At 52.2% G+C, this 17,605-nt stretch overlaps 1 long non-coding RNA gene across 3 annotated transcripts in view; it reads right to left on the reverse strand.

Annotated features, from left to right (window-relative positions):
* The window catches only part of LOC139675720 (uncharacterized), a 51,873-nt gene that overhangs the window by 13,775 nt on the left and 20,493 nt on the right, over window positions 1-17,605 (reverse strand). For 2 of the 3 annotated variants that reach the window (XR_011698527.1, XR_011698530.1), the window contains one exon: window positions 14,664-15,116. The exons of the other annotated variant lie outside the window; for it this stretch is intronic. This is a non-coding gene — a long non-coding RNA (uncharacterized lncRNA). Of the gene's footprint in view, window positions 1-14,663; window positions 15,117-17,605 lie in introns of those variants that run through there. 3 annotated transcript variants of the gene reach the window in all.

Genomic DNA, 17,605 nt, shown 5'->3' on the forward strand with positions numbered 1-17,605 from the left:
TGTGCAGATGAGAAGTGGGACAAATGCATCTCGAGTCAGGAGGCTCAGAGCACTGAACCCACCCCTCTCCTGACTTCTCCCAGTTTCCCAGACCTGCTCACCTGAGCAGTGACATCACCAAAGCCCCAACATTGTTTCTTTCCCATTTAATTATAGTTACTGCATGAATGGTTTTAAAATAGGCATTTTTTCCTTTTTAACTAAAATTTGATCTGTTGTAGATCTTGTTTAATTTTCAAATACCCATTGAACTGCATGAACACTTTGTTGTTTTCCATTCACTAAGGCAAATCATTTCATTCATCCAATCCTACTACCAAGATTTAACACAATTATTGTCATTTATCCAATCCTGCTGCCAAATTCTAACACAATTATTGCAGCTGGAAAAGAATAACCCCTCCTTCCCTCCCTGAACTCCTCATTGCTCAGCCAAGTGCCAAGGACACATCCCTGGTGAAGGTGTAGGAAGGGAGGGGCTCTCCATGGTTCCTGTTTCCTGCCACCTGATGGATGTTCAAGCTGTCCCCTGCAGTGGAAGGAGCCCTGTCAGTGCCTGCTGTGCATCACTCAGAGGGTAAGTCAGGGGCTCCAAGGCACCTGCAGCTGATTTGCAGTGTGCCAATCAAATGTTCTTTTGTTACTTCATTGCCCAGACTCTTCATTTATCCCTTTGCAGATCTGGGGGTTGCTGAGCTGGATTTAAGGAGCCTCCCCCTGTTTCCTGTCTCAGAATCACAGACTATTCACAGACTATTCTGAGTTGGGAGGGACCCACAAGGATCACCGAGTCCAACTCAAGTCAGTGGCCCACACAGGGGATTGAACCCATGACCTTGGCATTATTACAACCAAGTTTTAACCCCCTGAGCCAATCTCAGGGTCTCTGCTCTGAGTGGGGTGCAGGAGGCCAGTGGAACCCCCAGGGAAAGCCCCAGGGAGGGAAGCAGGTACCTTCATCCCAGGGTAATAACTGCAGGAACATTTAGGTTGGGAAAGACCTGCAAGACCATCAAACCCAACCTGTGCCCACTCACCACCCTGTGCCCCAGCCCAGCACTGAGTGCCACCTCCAGGAATGCCTTGAGCATGTTCAAGTCTCTTTTAGCTCTGGCTGAAAAGTTGTTGCTCCTTTAGTTCCCCCCAGTGGTCTGGAATGGGTTAATGTCATTCTGGGCTGGAACAACCCTAATCCAGACATGTGCCCCTTCCAAAAACATGACACAGCCCTTGGATTGAACCAGGGTAAGAAACAGTGCTTCAAACAGCCAACCTTAAAAGTAGGGATTAAAAAAAAACGAAACAAAAGGACTGGGTTTGGGGCCTACAGTGATGGAAATCATCCCAAAATGAGGAGAACCACTGTGAATTTTTGGGCAAAACCAAACAACGGTGGGTTTCCTCTCCTTGGTGGTTCCACACCAGCTGCATTCCAAAGTGCCTGTGAACTTTTCCTGGTTTTACCCCAACATTTATATCTGGGAGCAGCCCTGGATATTGGGTTTCCCATTTAGTTCCCTTCAGCTGGTTGTCAGACCCCACTGGTTGAGTAGGGGGTGTACACTCAGAGCTGGTGTCAGACCCCCCTGGTTGAGTAGGGGGTACGCACTCAGAGCTGGTGTCAGACCCCCCTGGTTGAGTAGGGGGTGCACACTCAGAGCTGGTGTCAGACCCCCCTGGTTGAGTAGGGGGTGCACACTCAGAGCTGGTGTCAGACCCCCCTGGTTGAGTAGGGGGTGCACACTCAGAGCTGGTGTCAGACCCCCCTGGTTGAGTAGGGGGTGAACACTCAGAGCTGGTGTCAGACCCCCCTGGTTGAGTAGGGGGTGTACACTCAGAGCTGGTGTCAGACCCCCCTGGTTGAGTAGGGGGTGAACACTCAGAGCTGGTGTCAGACCCCCCTGGTTGAGTAGGGGGTGAACACTCAGAGCTGGTGTCAGACCCCCCTGGTTGAGTAGGGGGTGAACACTCACAGCTGGTGTCAGACCCCCCTGGTTGAGTAGGGGGTGCACACTCAGAGCTGGTGTCAGACCCCCCTGGTTGAGTAGGGGGTGCACACTCAGAGCTGGTGTCAGACCCCCCTGTTTGGCTGGAATGAACACTCACAGCTGGTGTCAGACCCCCCTGGTTGAGTAGGGGATGAACACTCAGAGCTGGTGTCAGACCCCCCTGGTTGAGTAGGGGGTGCACACTCAGAGCTGGTGTCAGACCCCCCTGTTTGGCTGGAATGAACACTCACAGCTGGCACTGACATTCACTGAAGTTTTGTGAAGATCAGCCCCTGGGGGGACCCTAAATGTGCATTTCTGTGCCAAGCTGCAGCTCCAGGTGGGCACTGCCCCCAGGGCTGACTGCCCCTGCCAGAGCAGGCTGTTTGTGCAGCCAAGCAACACCAGGGCCATGGTTGCTTCATGGTGTCCTTCCTGCACAGCTGCCTGGCCTGAATCGATGGAAGCAGCTGTAGGGGACATGCTGGAGCAATGCAGGCACCCAGAGTGCACCCAACCCAATGGGAAGGGCTGGGGAGCAGGGCTGGGGGGGTCTGGGGAGCCCCTCTGAGGGGCACATCCCCCTCCCCACCTCTGGGTGCCAATCAGAGCACCCCCACTGCCAGGGCAGAGGCCAGGGTGGCATCTCCCACCCCACGGGGCTCCCAGGCTGATGGAACAGCAACACAACATTAAGCACCTGATGAGTTTTCTACAGTCAACACATAAACAAGAGCAGCTCTCGGCTCCTCTTCATTACAAATATCTCCAGGTAAAATGTAATTTCCCAGAACAGTTTGGCCTTCAGAGGGAAAATGAAGAAGTCACACTGAGGGGCTTTGATGGGGAGAGTTTCCTCCTGACAGGAAAAGAGTTTTGCTTTTGCAGCAGATGGTCTCAGACTCTGCACAGAGGTTGGTGTGTGCAGTGAAACACAGACAGGAATGCACTGGGGGGTGTGCAGGATGTACAACCAGGGCCCTTTGAACCAGAATACCTGAACTCAATCCCAGAATGGTTTGAGTGGGAAGGCACCTTAAAGTCCATCCAGTGCCACCCCTGCCCTGGGCAGGGACACCTCCCACCAGCCCAGGCTGCTCCAAGCCCTGTCCAGCCTGGCCTGGGACACTCCCAGGGCTGGGGCAGCCACAGCTTCTCTGGGCAACTTCCTTCCTGAAGGTTTCCTTTTAAAAGAACTGTGATTTTAAGAAGAAAAATGTTGACTTTTGTTTCCATGAGCGTTGTGGTTGCTTAAAGTTGTTTCACATGAAACATCTAAAGAACACTGAATAGTCTTCCTTATGCAGGAAAACCTCAATTCAAAGGTGGCCACAACCACCCAGGAAAGAGGAGTTTGGAGCACAAAGAAAGCACAACTCCCTTTAGAAATGATAATGTTCATACTGGGGGATTTGTTCTCCTTCCCAACATTGTGCTCCAGTTGTTGAGCTTCTGCTGAGAGTTTCTGCATTGACAACCAAGAGACATAAGAACAAACAAATGCAAAACGCTCAAATAGGATTATGATTTTCTACCTTTTAGATACTGATCTGTCCCTTTGTGCCATTTAATGGAGCCCGGAGGTCACAGCCCCCATTTCCACTCCAGTTTCCCCATTGTACAGCACAACAATGATCCACAGACTTGGTACTTTGTCAGGACTAACGAGCAGCGTTAATGACACGCTGATAAATTGGTAATGCTTTTTCTATTGTCGCCCTGACAGTTCCCCAAGAGTTGTTTTCAATGTCAGCCTTTCACTGGGCTGCTGAAATATCCTTACCCTGAGTTAGGAAGATGCATTGCATCTGCTTCTCCCCATCCATTACGCCAACCCTTCCCAGGCAGAACAATACTATTTATTCTGGGGACAATTAATAATTAGGGATTGTCTGAAAGGCCAAGGTAGTGGATTTCAAAAGCTGTGGAAACCATTTCACTGAACACACACAGTGAGTACAGACCCGTTCTGAGCATGGCCCAGATGCATGAAATAAAGAGGGTGATGCTTTCAGAGAATCTCAGAATCACCAAGGCTGGAAAGCCCTGCCAGGCCCTGGAGCCCACCCTGTGCCCGATGCCCACCTTGGCAAAGCCCTCCCAGCCCATGGAGCCCACCCTGTGCCCGATACCCACCTTGGCAAAGCCCTGCCAGCCCCTGGAGCCCACCCTGTGCCCGATGCCCACCTTGTCCCCCAGCCCAGAGCACTCAGTGCCACGGCCAGTCCTGCTTTTGGCACCTCCAGGGCTGGGCACTCCAACCCTCCCTGGGCAGCCCCTGCCAGTGTCTGCCCACCCTTTCCTGGCAGAAATTCCTGCTGCTGTGCCCCCTGCCCCTGCCCTGGCCCAGCCTGAGGCCGTGCCCTCTCCTCCTGTCCCTGTGCCCTGGAGCAGAGCCCAAACCTGTTCTGGCTCCCCCCTCCTGGCAGGGATTGCAGAGCCAGAAGGTGCCCCCTGAGCCTCCTTTTCTCCAGCTGAGCCCCCCCAGCTCCCTCAGCCCCTCCTGCTGCTCCAGCCCCTTCCCAGCTCCATTCCCTGCCCTGGACACGCTCCAGCCCCTCCATGCCCTCCCTGAACTGAGGAACCCTGAACTGGGCACAGGATTCCAGGTTTTCCCAGCACAGGGACAGTCACAATCCTGGGCTGTGCCCGCACTGGGGCTGGCACAGCCCAGGGGGCCATTGGCCTCTTGCCCCCCTGGGCACACCTGGGCTCATGTCCAGCTGCTGCCACAGCACCCCCAGGGCCCTTCCCAGCTTTCCAGCCCCTCTGCCCCAGCCTGGAGCATCTCTGGGGTTGTGGTGACCCAGGGACAGGACCCAGCACTGCCCCTGCAGCCCCTCACCCCTCTGGTCTCAGCCCATCAATGCCAAGGATCAGCCTGCCCAGACCCCCCTGCAGAGCCTCCTGCCCAGCAGCAGACCCACATCCCACCCAGTGCAATGTCACCCACAGACTGAGTGCTCTTGATCCCCTTGGTCAGACCATCAACACAGACACCAAACAGAACTGCAAGAAAAGGAGCACAGGAAAAGGGAAACCACATTATTTCTGTTCAAGTGCTGTGTGAAGACTTGTAAGGCCTGAGGTGCTTCAGATGCAGCTGATTAAGGACCAGGATTTTTCACTTTGTCCAGTGAAGAACTGAACACACACAGCAGACACTGATACCCTCATTAAAGACGGAGTGCTAATTAAACTAATTACACACATGAGGCTGGCAAATTGCTGGAGCCTCACAGTCAAAAGTACTTCACATAATTCAAAAGGGCAATGATTTTTTAAGCATAAAATTGTTGGGAAAAGATATGTAAATTAAATGGAACAATCCATTAGCAAAAAATTATTGTCTTACTGCACTTAATCCGAGGCTTGTTTTAATGTCAAGCTGATCATTTCTCACTTGCAAGGAAAGTAACATTAATGTTGCACTGGAAACAGCAGAGTTCATAACTATCTCTTTCCTGACCTGCTCCACTTCCCTTACATTTGGGGTGCTGATAATGACTTCCTGTTTGATAAGAGCAACTCATCATTTGGTGTGTAGGAGATTTATGTGTTAGATGGGACTGGGCAGGAAATTAAACTGTGATATTACCAAAAGGAGAGAAGTCACAGAACCACAGAATCTGGAATTCCAGACTGGTTTGGGTGGGAAGGGACCCCAAAGCCCACCCAGTGCCACCCCTGCCATGGGCAGGGACACCTCCCACTAGCCCAGGCTGCTCCAAGCCCTGTCCAGCCTGGCCTGGGACACTCCCAGGGATGGGGCAGCCACAGCTGCTCTGGGTACCTGTGCCAGGGCCTGCCCACCCTCCCAGCCAGCAATTCCTTCCCAATATCCATCTATCCCTGCCCTCTGGCAGTGGGAAGCCATTCCCTGTGTCCTGTCCCCCCAGGCCCTTGGAAATGATCTCTCCCCATCTTTCTTGTAGCCCCTTCAGGCACTGCAAGGCCACAATGAGGTCACCCCAAAGCTTCTCTTCCCCAGGCTGAACAAACCCAAATACTTACAAGAAGTGCCTTTTTTACACCTGCAAACAACTGGGAGAATTTGGAATGAGATACATTTGCTTGCTCCCCGTGTGCAGGTCCCTGAGCCCGTCTGTGCCTGGGTCTCACCTGCGAGCTCTGCTTTGCTCCCCTGTGCCACTGGAATGAGAGAGCAGAGCCATTTGTGTGGAGCTACAAAAAATCCTTCTAGATGGAGGTTTTTACCCCAATCCCACTCTCTGTGCTCAGGGTGCCCAGGAATTATTCTCCCACAGAGCAGCTCCAGCAGTTGCAAACCCCCTTCACCTGCTCCCCCAGCTCTATTAATTCAAACAAACCCTTATTTCACTGCTGGATGTCAACATTATGTATTTCTGAATGCCTGTAATGTATTAGCTCCATGTCTAACTCAGAGGCACATCTGTTTGTGCAAACAGTGGGTTTACACCGACTGCTTTATATTCAGAGATGTAGATCACTTACATTTATATTGCACAGAGGAAATTTCCATTTTTCTGCTGTTTACAAGCTGTTTGCTCTTTATGAGAACATCTGTAAAGGAACCTGGAGTGAAAAATGAGCACATGGAGTTCAGAAAAGCTTGGGAGAAGTTTTCTAACCATTCCTACTTATGGAGTAAGATTCTACTAGGAAGAAACTCTTTGCTCAGATGATGTGGAACAGGTTGGGCAGAGAAGCTGTGGCTGCCCCAGCCCTGGGAGTGTCCCAGGCCAGGCTGGACAGGGCTTGGAGCAGCCTGGGCTGGTGGGAGGTGCCCCTGCCCATGGCAGGGGGTTGGAATGAGGTGGGTTTTGAGGTCCCTTCCAACCCAAACCATTCTCTGATTCTGTGATTACATTTGTATTTATTAACCACCCTCCCCAGCAAAGCTTTGCCCCTTTGTTGGTCTCATCATTGGTCTTGTACTTAAAAGCTGAAGCTGCACTGAAAAAATACATGGCCAGTATTAATATGGAGAGAGTGTTGTACATGAGGGTGGGCAGGCCCTGGCACAGGTGCCCAGAGCAGCTGTGGCTGCCCCAGCCCTGGGAGTGTCCCAGGCCAGGCTGGACAGGGCTTGGAGCAGCCTGGGCTGGTGGGAGGTGTCCCTGCCCAGGGCAGGGGTGGGATGAGCTTTAAGGTCCTTCCCACCCAAACCATTCCATAATTCCATGATTCTATGAACATACCAGCTCTGCTAAGGGGAGGTGCTGTGGACAATCACAGTTAAGAGGCAACTTCAAAGGAATCCAGGTAGAAAATTGGCCAATTCCTGCCTTTGAGTGGCTCTGGAGAAAGAGGGAGTCCTCTGTGAGAGGAGGAACAGCATCTCCACTGGTGTGAGTGCTGGAACCAGAGACCTGGAGAGGTGTGATCCCTCCAAGGGGGAGCTCTGGAAGGAGTTTTGAGGGAATATTCACAATTTCAGTGTGGAAGTGCACATTAAAGCCAGAGAAATGTGGGCCTTGGCACTCAGCTTTGGCACTGGGCACCGTGTGTGGAGGTTGTGCTGTGTGTTGTGACCCACAAACCTGGTTAGCTGAGCACTGACCAGGTGCCCAGAGACTGGGCAGTCATTGCTGGGGCAGCACAAGCCCTGGCAGCTTCAGGAATGGTGCTGTGTCCCAGCACTGGCATGACAGCCCCACCAAGCCCCTCTGCCGTGGGTGCCCATCAGTTCAGTGTCCATGCCAGGCTGCTAACGAGGGGCTGTGCCCTTCCCCCCTTGGCACATGCCCTGGAGTGCCATGTGGATGCTGCCATACCCTCCAGGTGTTGCCAGATGTGCACTCCTTGCCCTGCAAACAGAGCCCTTGCTGCAGGAATATGGCCTGGACTGAAATCCATTTATGTGAAACCTGTGAATTCCACCAGGATTTTCACCCTGGCAAACACCTCAGACAACTCATAAGCAGCTGGGAAAAAAGGAGGGAAATGATGGAAAAGCTGCCAAGCCCTTAGATAGGTGTAACAGCAGCACTGGCCTCAGCAGGACCATCCCCACAACCTCCAGGGTGTGTTTCTGCCCCTTTTCCCAGGGACAGCTGAGGTTCAGCAGAGCAAGGATGACACTCCACACTCTCCAGAGAGACAAAGAACCAAGAACTCCCTCGTAAGCGATTTTTCTCTTTCCTATCAGAGGCAGCCCAGACAAGACACTGCTGGAAATGGAATTCCATCCTGGCTGGATGTGACTGCCAGTGCTTCAAGATAGTCTGTGCTATAACTGCAGCAGAAATTGCCCCTCTATCTCTCCCTTCCTCCTTGACACGCTCCCAAAAGAACATTAATATTTCTGTTAAGACATTTCAAGACTTGACTGCTGTGATGCCACTATTACTCTTTCCTTTCCTTTAATTATTTTCTCCTGTATCTGGCAATTTGTTTTCCCCAGCTGATAAATATCATCAATTTAAGGAATGTTACCATAATATAAGTCCATGAATATATTTAGCATATAGAAAGTGTGTTCTGCCTTCGTCATTATAATAGAAATACAACTTGATTTATAATATTATTCTCCCCTACAATCAATTCATTTTTCCAATGAAAAACCTGCAGGTGTGGAAGAGAAAAGTGATAGGATTTGCCAGGATTGGTTTTATCTTTTCTCACTTCAAATTGCCCTTGTGGCTGTTCTGGGGGGTCAGGTGGGGGTGAGGTGGTTGGTGGGGAGGGCCCTCAGCCCAACCTCTGAGGCCACCAGAGTTCCAGCAAGGATTGATGGCAGGAGGAGGAGTGGGACACACATCCCATTTGTCCACAGCATCTTCCTGGGAACCACCACCCTTCTCCTGGTGGAGTTTGGGCAGTGGGTGAGGAAATGTCCCTCTCCATCCACTCTTGGCCATCCACCCCCTCTTACTTAGTCAGTGGAAGATGTCCCTGCTCAGCATGTGGGGGTTAAACCAAATGACCTTTAAAGGTCCCTTCCAACCAAACCATTCCATGATTCTGTGATTTATTCCCAAGCAGGACAGATTAGGTCCACCTTGGGGGTGGGCAGGCCCTGGCACAGGTGCCCAGAGAAGCTGTGGCTGCCCCAGCCCTGGGAGTGTCCCAGGCCAGGTTGGACAGGGCTTGGAGCAGCCTGGGCTGGTGGGAGGTGTCCCTGCCCATGGCAGGGGTGGCACAGGAGCAGCTCTGGGGATCTCTTTCCACATCATCCTCTGGCTACATTTTTTCCTTAACAAATGGCAGAATTTTTTTCTCAAGTAAATATTTTTTAAGACACCACAGATACTGCCACTTGCTGCCTTTTCAACTCATTTTGAATGCTTGGAAGGGATTTAAAGTGCTTTTCAATGTGCATTTTTGTTATTATCCCCTTTCCAGCAGCCTTTCTACACTGACTGTATCCCGGAGTGATGTGGATGGATCAGGCAGCAGGTACTGCACGACGCTGTCAAATTGTATAAAGCACTGTAATTTCTGCTAAGGAAGTACAAATCTTGGCATTTTTTATGTATCCCACATCTATTTTCTTATAGAATAAACACCTCCCAGACATGATGTGTTTTTGATACAGACATGCCCAGGGAAAGAGCTCCCTGCTGGCCTTCTACTGCTGCCTGCCCTGTCCCTGTCCCTGTCCCTGCCTGCCCTGCCCCTGCCTGCCCTGTCCCTGTCCCTGCCTGCCCTGCCCCTGCCTGCCCTGTTCCTGTCCCTGCCTGCCCTGTCCCTGCTGCCCTGTCCCTGCCCCTGCCTGCCCTGCCCCTGCCTGCCCTGCCCCTGTCCCTGCCTGCCCTGTCCCTGCCTGCCCTGCCCCTGCCTGTTCTGCCCCTGCCTGTCCTGCCCCTGCCTGTTCTGCCCCTGCCTGTTCTGCCCCTGCCTGTCCTGCCCCTGCCTGCCCTGTCCCTGCCCCTGCCCCTGCCTGTCCTGCCCCTGCCTGTCCTGCCCCTGCCCTGCCCTGCCCCTGCCCTGCCCTGTCCCTGCCTGTCCTGCCCCTGCCTGTCCCTGCCCCTGCCCCTGCCTGTCCTGCCCCTGCCCTGCCCTGTCCCTGCCTGCCCTGCCCCTGCCTGTCCTGCCCTGCCCCTGTCTGCCCTGCCCTGTCCCTGCCTGCCCTGCCCCTGCCTGTCCTGCCCTGCCCCTGTCTGTCCTGCCCTGCCCCTGCCTGCCCTGCCCCTGCCTGTCCTGCCCCTGCCTGCCCTGCCCCTGCCTTGGCTCCCAATTTCTGCCCCAGGTGATGCTGCACAGCCCTGCCCATCCATGCCCAGGTGGCACCAGGGGCTGCAGCCACAGGGGATGACAGATCATGAAATTATGGAATGCTGTGGGTTGGAAGGGACCCTAAAGCCCACCCAGTGCCACCCCTGCCATGGGCAGGGACACCTCCCACCAGCCCAGGCTGCTCCAAGCCCTGTCCAACCTGGCCTGGGACACTCCCAGGGCTGGGGCAGCCACAGCTTCTCTGCCCAACCTGTGCCAGGGCCTGCCCACCCTCCCAGCCAGGAATTCCTTCCCAATATCCCACCTATCCCTGCCCTCTGGCAGTGGGAAGCCATTCCCTGTGTCCTGTCCCTCCATGCCTTGTCCCCAGTCCCTCCCCAGCTCTCCTGGAGCCCCTTCAGGCCCTGACAGGAGCTCTCAGGTGTCCCTGGAACCTTCTCCTCTCCAAGTGAGCCCCTCAGCTCTCCCAGCCTGTCCCAGAGCAGAGGGATCCAGCCCTGGAGCATCTCTGTGACCTCCTCTGGCTCTGAAGGTGTTTGGCAGTGCCAGGTGATGTGATTTACAGTGGGGCTGTTGGGTGGAAATTCTTGCAAAATGTCCTACAGCTCCTCTTCTATCCCTGAACAAACCGAATCATGACTATAACACTTGTTTTCTGCACTCCCTCTAATCAGAAATTACACCCAAACTCTCCACCTACTTAGACCTTTCCAGTTTTGTTCCAGCCTCTCCTGTTCCTGGATTTATGTCCTATCAGTTATTAAAAAACAATATCCCTTTCTGATATAAATATTCACTGGCTGCCACTTCTTTTGTCTGCACAATAAATATGACCACGAAGCTGAGCAGGAAATGAAAGCCCAGCCCGGAGCTGCCTGTCCTGGTGTGATGGACTGCCAAGGAACTGTGTCCTCTGGGGATTATTCCAGTCCCACAACATCATAGTTCTTGTATCTAAACATCAAAATATGTTTTCCTCCCCTTCCCAAACAGCAGCACGCTTATAAATTTTCTAATGGATTTTCTGTTGAGCTGTCACTGCCGCTGATCCAGCAGACAAAAATACAGCGGCAACAGCCACTTATGGTGAAAGTACCTGAAGGAGCCCGAAGTTGTTTGAATTGGGTTTGATGGTCTGAGACGCTCAGTAACAAATTTCATAACAAGCTCTTCCTTTCAAACTCCTTCCTGTTTTCCATTAGGACAATTATCAGTGCCGGCTGGGGGGTTAAAGAAGCCATTAGAGCGATTGTTCGAGAGGCTTTGGAGCTTCAGGGAGAACAAAGCCGTGCGGTTGGAGGTGTCTATTCCCTCCTGTGCCCTCCCACTCCCTCCAGCCCTGGCTGAGCCATCAATCACCCAAAATTGCTGTTTTCTGCCTCTCACTTGTGTTCTTTGGGGAGCTCTTGAACACAACGGCAGGACAAGGTTGTTGTACGTGTAGAACACAGTTATCGTTCTTATTATTCTTCAAAGAATAAAGATGCACAATTAGCACCGTTTTGTCCTTTGTCAGAGCTGCAGCTCCCGCTGACAGACTGGAGAGCGGTGAGGATGATGTGGCAAAGCCCTGCCAGCCCCTGGAGCCCACCCTGTGCCCAGTGCCCACCTTGGCAAAGCCCTGCCAGCCCTTGGAGCCCACCCTGTGCCCGATGCCCACCTTGGCAAAGCCCTCCCAGCCCCTGGAGCCCACCCTGTGCCCGATGCCCACCTTGGCAAAGCCCTCCCAGCCCACAGAGCCCACTCTGTGCCCCATGCCCACCTTGGCAAAGCCTTGCCAGCCCCTGGAGCCCACCCTGTGCCCGATGCCCACCTTGGCAAAGCCTTGCCAGCCCCTGGAGCCCACCCTGTGCCTGATGCCCACCTTGAACCCCAGCCCAGAGCACTCAGTGCCACGGCCAGTCCTGCCTTGGGCACCTCCAGGGCTGGGCACTCCAAACCTCCCTGGGCAGCCCCTGCCAGTGCCTGCCCACCCTTTCCAGGCAGAATCTCCTGCTGCTGTGCCCCCTGCCCCTGCCCTGGCACAATTTGAGCCTGTTTCCCCTGGTGCCACCACAGTCCTTGTGCAGGTTAAAGGTGGCACCTCCAGCCTGGGCTGGGGCAGGTCCTGCTGAGCTCTGTGCTCAGCCCAAGCCACAGAAAGGCAATTTCTGCCACTGTTTTTTGGGAACAAGCTCTGAAGGTCTCGGTGTGTTCTTTGCCACTCTGCCCTCACTCCAGGCAGGCCAGAGGTCCAGGCTCAAAGCCAGAGTGGCTGAGGGGGATACGAGGGGCTGTCTCTCCTTGGTCCATCAGCAGCTGTGGCACATCCATCAGTGCCAGCAGAGTGCCCTGGCTGCCAGCCTGGCCTGGCTCTGGATGGATGAGCTCTCAGCCTGTCTTTGGCTCTCTCCCAGGGGGATTAGGGGGCCGTAATAAGCTCTCTAATTACCTGCTCACACGCCCTCCTTTCTGCTCAATGGAACCGGATGGACAAGCACTAGGGGTGCAGGGACAAAGGTGCATTTGACCTTCAAGTGCTCACCTTTACAACCCCAAAAACTTCCTTCCAGCACAGCCTGCCAAAGGCTGTGTGCATTGTGGAGTGCCCTGATGTGCCAGGGCATGGCAGCAGCAAAGCTTCTGCTCGGGCTGGGCAGGGGCACAGCTCAGTGAGAGGTAAAACAGCTCCAGTGACAGCCAGGCATGGACTGGGACAGGCAGGGAAGGGAAGGAAAAGCAACATTCCTGACAGCCATGGAATGAGGGGACAGGAGGGAATCCTGTTTGTGCTCCTCCTTGTGCCCACTTTGGCCTCCTCTCTCAGCAGATGTGGGTGCTTGGGCACCAGAGGCAGTCCTGGAACCCTGTCAGGGTGCACCCTGCCCTCAGTAGATGTGGGTGCTTGGGCACCAGAGGCAATCCTGGAACCCTGTCAGGGTGCACCCTGCCCTCAGTAGATGTGATTGTTGGCACCTGAAGGCAATCCTGGAACCCTGTCAGGGTGCACCCTGCCCTCAGTAGATGTGATTGTTGGCACCTGAAGGCAATCCTGGAACCCTGTCAGGGTGCACCTCGCCCTCAGTAGATGTGATTGTTGGCACCAGAGGCAGTCCTGGAACCCTCAAAGGGATAGAGAAACTCTAATGCATTTCATGGATGATCTGTCTGATGCACTTTTATTCTTTAAGACACAGGTAATATTGTCTAGGGGGAAATGGAAAAGAATACAGAAATGGTAAAAAAATAGGGATTTTAGTATATTTAGTATATTCTGAAGGATTCTTGAGGGAAATATTGCAGTGATATTATTGTCACTCTGGTGTAGTCAAGCCTTGAACCTCCAGTGTTAAGGAACCAAAGAGGTCTAGAAAGCAGATTTCTAGGCATGTTTCTCTCAGCTCTGCTGTTCCTCAAGCCCATCTGTGTGTGGATTCCTCCTGGCAGGACCTGCCAAGCCACAACCCCAAACTGCAGGAGGACATGACCCCTCCCTCCCCACATCCACCCCTGCTCCATGTCCAGGGCCTGGAGGACCCCAACTGTTGGCTGTGTTTGGGCACTCACTGAATCCAGACAGAGGAGTTGCTTTCCAAGGCATGGAATAGTCCTGAGGGAACTCTCTCCCATGGAAAGTGGCTCTGCTTTGAATCCCTCTCTCAGAAATGCCCCCAGACAGGTGCAGAAGGAAGTTTTTACCCACTTTCCTCACAAGCAGGCCCTGACTTGGCAACTGAGCCCCATCATGTGTTTTTCCATCCCATTAACATCTCTGGATGTGATGTCAATGTTTGTGCTTTCCCTGTCCCAGCTCTCAGAGCACAACGAGCCTCCCACTCTGGAGCTCTGACAACTCTGGGGCTTCGTCACAGAGAGGACATAAAAAGCAGGTGCAGACCTTGCTGATGGAAACTTCTGTCACAGCCACTCAGAGCAGAAAACAACCAGCTACACTGAATGAAATCATTCAGCAGAAAACTGGGGGGAAAGGCCCATAAATTGTCAAATGAACAGGAACAAGCAGGTGTAGGAGAAAGAAAAAGAGGAGGGGAAAAAGGGGGAACAAAAAGGAGAAAAAAAGGAGAAAGAAAAGGAGGGGGGGAAAGGGGAACAAAAGGGGCAAAAAGGAGGAAGAAAAGGGACAAAAGGAGAAAAAAAAGGAGAAAAAAATCCCAAAGACAAAGAACTGCAGTTCTTAAACTGTGACTGAAACCCACTCTCAGCAAAAAAAGGTCAGTGCCCTTGCTATGGAATTGTGGAGTCATTAATGTTGGTAAAGACTTCCAAGATGGTCATGAGAGTTTCATCACATGAAACTCAGTAGCCAGATATTCTGAAACAAAGGTGTAGGTAGTCCTGAAGCTGGACTTAAAATATTAGTACTACAGTTAGAGAGTTAGTCCTAAATTGACTTTGGTCAGCCCAAAAATTAGTCCTAAATTATCCCTAAAATTTAAAGTAGCCCATCATCCCTCAGTGCAAGAGAAGCAAATTTTGAACATGGAGCATTGAAAGAAATAAAGTAATTTTAATTTAAGGCTTATTTATTGTGAGGCTCTGCAAAACACCCCAGAACATCCCAATGGAGGAGTAGGAAAGACCAGAAGGAGCCAAAGTTCTGAGCTTGGTCCCTTCCTGCCTTTTTAGGGGCTGCACCAATGGAGCCTTTCTTTGGCCCAAACTCTGCTTTCCTTATTGCTCCATCACACAGAAGGGTCCAGGACAGTCCAGCCCCACCTTGGTACTGGTGAGGGCAAAACTTGGGCCCTGCAGTCACCCCAAAGCCCCTTCCCACCATGGGGAGGTAAAAGGCACTTTGGTGTGGGGATCTCAGGCAACAACTGCTGGTAAGTGCTGTGAGAAAGGAATTCTGCTTGAATCAAGGAGCAGAATTCCTGGGGCAAGTTCCCTCCAAGTGGCTCCTCCGTGGAGTGTCCTCTGGTGCTTTGTGCCTGCTGAGAAGGTGATAAACCAGTGCTGCTGTCTCTGGTAATTAAAAGAACAAATTAACAGTTTTCAGAGGGTGGTTTCATTGCTTCCTCCCTCAGCACAAGAAAGCTCAGCCTGGAGTTATTTACGACACATTTAAAGCTTTTTTGGGCCTCCCAGCTGTGATTTATGGCACAGGCACAGAACATGTGGAGTCAGAGGTGCTCCTGCCCAGCACAGCAAACCCAGCACAGCAAACCCAGCACTACATGCCCAGCATGACATGCCCAGCACAGCAAACTCAGCACAGCAAACCCAGCATTACATGCCCAGCGCAGCAAACCCAGCACTACATGCCCAGCATGACATGCCCAGCACAGCAAACCCAGCACAGCAAACCCAGCATGACATGCCCAGCATTACATGCCCAGAATTGCAAACCCAGCACAGCAAACCCAGCACTACATGCCCAGCATGACATGTCCAGAACTGCAAACCCAGCGCAGCAAACCCAGCACTACATGCCCAGAATTGCAAACCCAGCATGACATGCCCAGCACTGCAAACCCAGCACTGCAAACCCAGCACTACATGCCCAGCATGACATGCCCAGCACTGCAAACCCAGCACTACATGCCCAGCATGACATGCCCAGCACTGCAAACCCAGCATTGCAAACCCAGCACAGCAAACCCAGCACTACATGCCCAGCATGACATGTCCAGAATTGCAAACCCAGCGCAGCAAACCCAGCACTACATGCCCAGAATTGCAAACCCAGCATGACATGCCCAGCACAGCAAACCCAGCACAGCAAACCCAGCACAGCAAACCCAGCACTACATGCCCAGCATGACATGCCCAGCACAGCAAACCCAGCATGACATGCCCAGCATGACATGCCCAGCACAGCAAACCCAGCACTACATGCCCAGCATGACATGCCCAGCACTACATGCCCAGCACAGCAAACCCAGCACTGCAAACCCAGCACTACATGCCCAGCATGACATGCCCAGCATGACATGCCCAGCACAGCAAACCCAGCACTACATGCCCAGCATGACATGCCCAGCACTACATGCCCAGCATGACATGCCCAGAATTGCAAACCCAGCATTTCCACTCCTGCCTTTCTTGCCACAGTTGTTTCCCCACGTGGACACTAAAACCCAAGACCAGCTATAACGATCTTTGAACAATAAAACTAAAGATAATGGCACCTAAAATGGGGTTTCAGCATAATGAGCTACAATAACATCATTTCTTTCCTTTTTCCTGAGCAGGTCACTGGGGAGGGGACGAGGCAGCCTCACCACACAGCAGGTTTTCTATTTGGGGAGAAAGAACATCCCCCCCTGAAGCACATTTGTGATTTTGGGCCCATCCCCTGCATTCCACAGAGGTCAGGGGTGAAAGGACCCCTGAGCTCTGGGTCTGTGCTGGAAGGTGAGGACCCTCAGAGCTCTGCTGGTCACCAGGGGCCATAAAGCCATGAGCAATGCCCTGGGTCAAAGCAACCCCTGGCAGGGGGTAACTGCTCCTGGAGAAGCAGGAGTGCCACTCCATGGCCTGGGCTGTGCCACCTCCAAGCAGAGAGTGGTTTGGGGTGAATTATTGACACAGCTCAGCACAGAGTTTGTAAAAATGCCTCTCAGCATGTTTTCTGTGGTCATTCTTGCATACATTTATGATTCAAACCCACTTTCCCTTTCCCTGCATAGTAAATTGGCTGCTGTTAACCAGTCTGTTCCGTGTCAGATGAAAGTTAAGACAATCTGAATACTTAAAGACTCATTTGATACAAATTTTTATATAAGACACGGTGAAATGGAAGAAATTTCTGAAATAATTCACTTGACATTTCTCTACAGTTCATTTCCCTCATTTCCCTTTAACTGGCAGCTCATTTTCCCCTCAAGTTCTCCCATCCAGGTTGTAAATTCTACAAAATGTGAGAGCCGGCAGAGACGACCCTTTCAAAGCCGTGGAGGTGACACAGAAACCCAAGACTTGGTTTCCAAATGAGTTACAAGGGCCTCGTTGAAAGTCAGATCAGGTTTCTAAGTGGGTTGATGTCCTTTGAAGATCTTTTTGGAGACATGAGCCAGCAGCATCTTCAGGAAGCTCCACAAAGGGAAATCACAGAGTCATCAAATCATAGAATGGTTGGGGTTGGAAGGGACCTTAAAAATCTCCCTGAGAGTTGTATTGAGTCTAAATTCAACCTAATGTAACAATCCTGGGTTTATTTGGAGAACAAAAAGCATAATTAAAAGTAATTTGGGCATTAATTTTTGGTCCAGCCTGCTGGTGTGTGAGAATTCCCATTTCGTTCCTCTGTTTCACTCTTGTACCTCACCCCATTCCATCCCAAACTTCAGCATTCAGGGCTAATTTTCTGCCCAATGAATCTGAGATTTGGGCACTGGAGGAGGAAGAAATTAAAGGATGGAAACCTTGTCTTGCTTGGCAAACACAAGGGCCTCTCAGCCCATGGGAGCTGAGACCTCCGGAGCCAAGCACCACCCTGCAGGTTGCTCTGG

This window comes from Pithys albifrons, chromosome 9 (genome assembly GCF_047495875.1).
Source record: "Pithys albifrons albifrons isolate INPA30051 chromosome 9, PitAlb_v1, whole genome shotgun sequence".
NCBI lineage: Eukaryota > Metazoa > Chordata > Aves > Passeriformes > Thamnophilidae > Pithys > Pithys albifrons.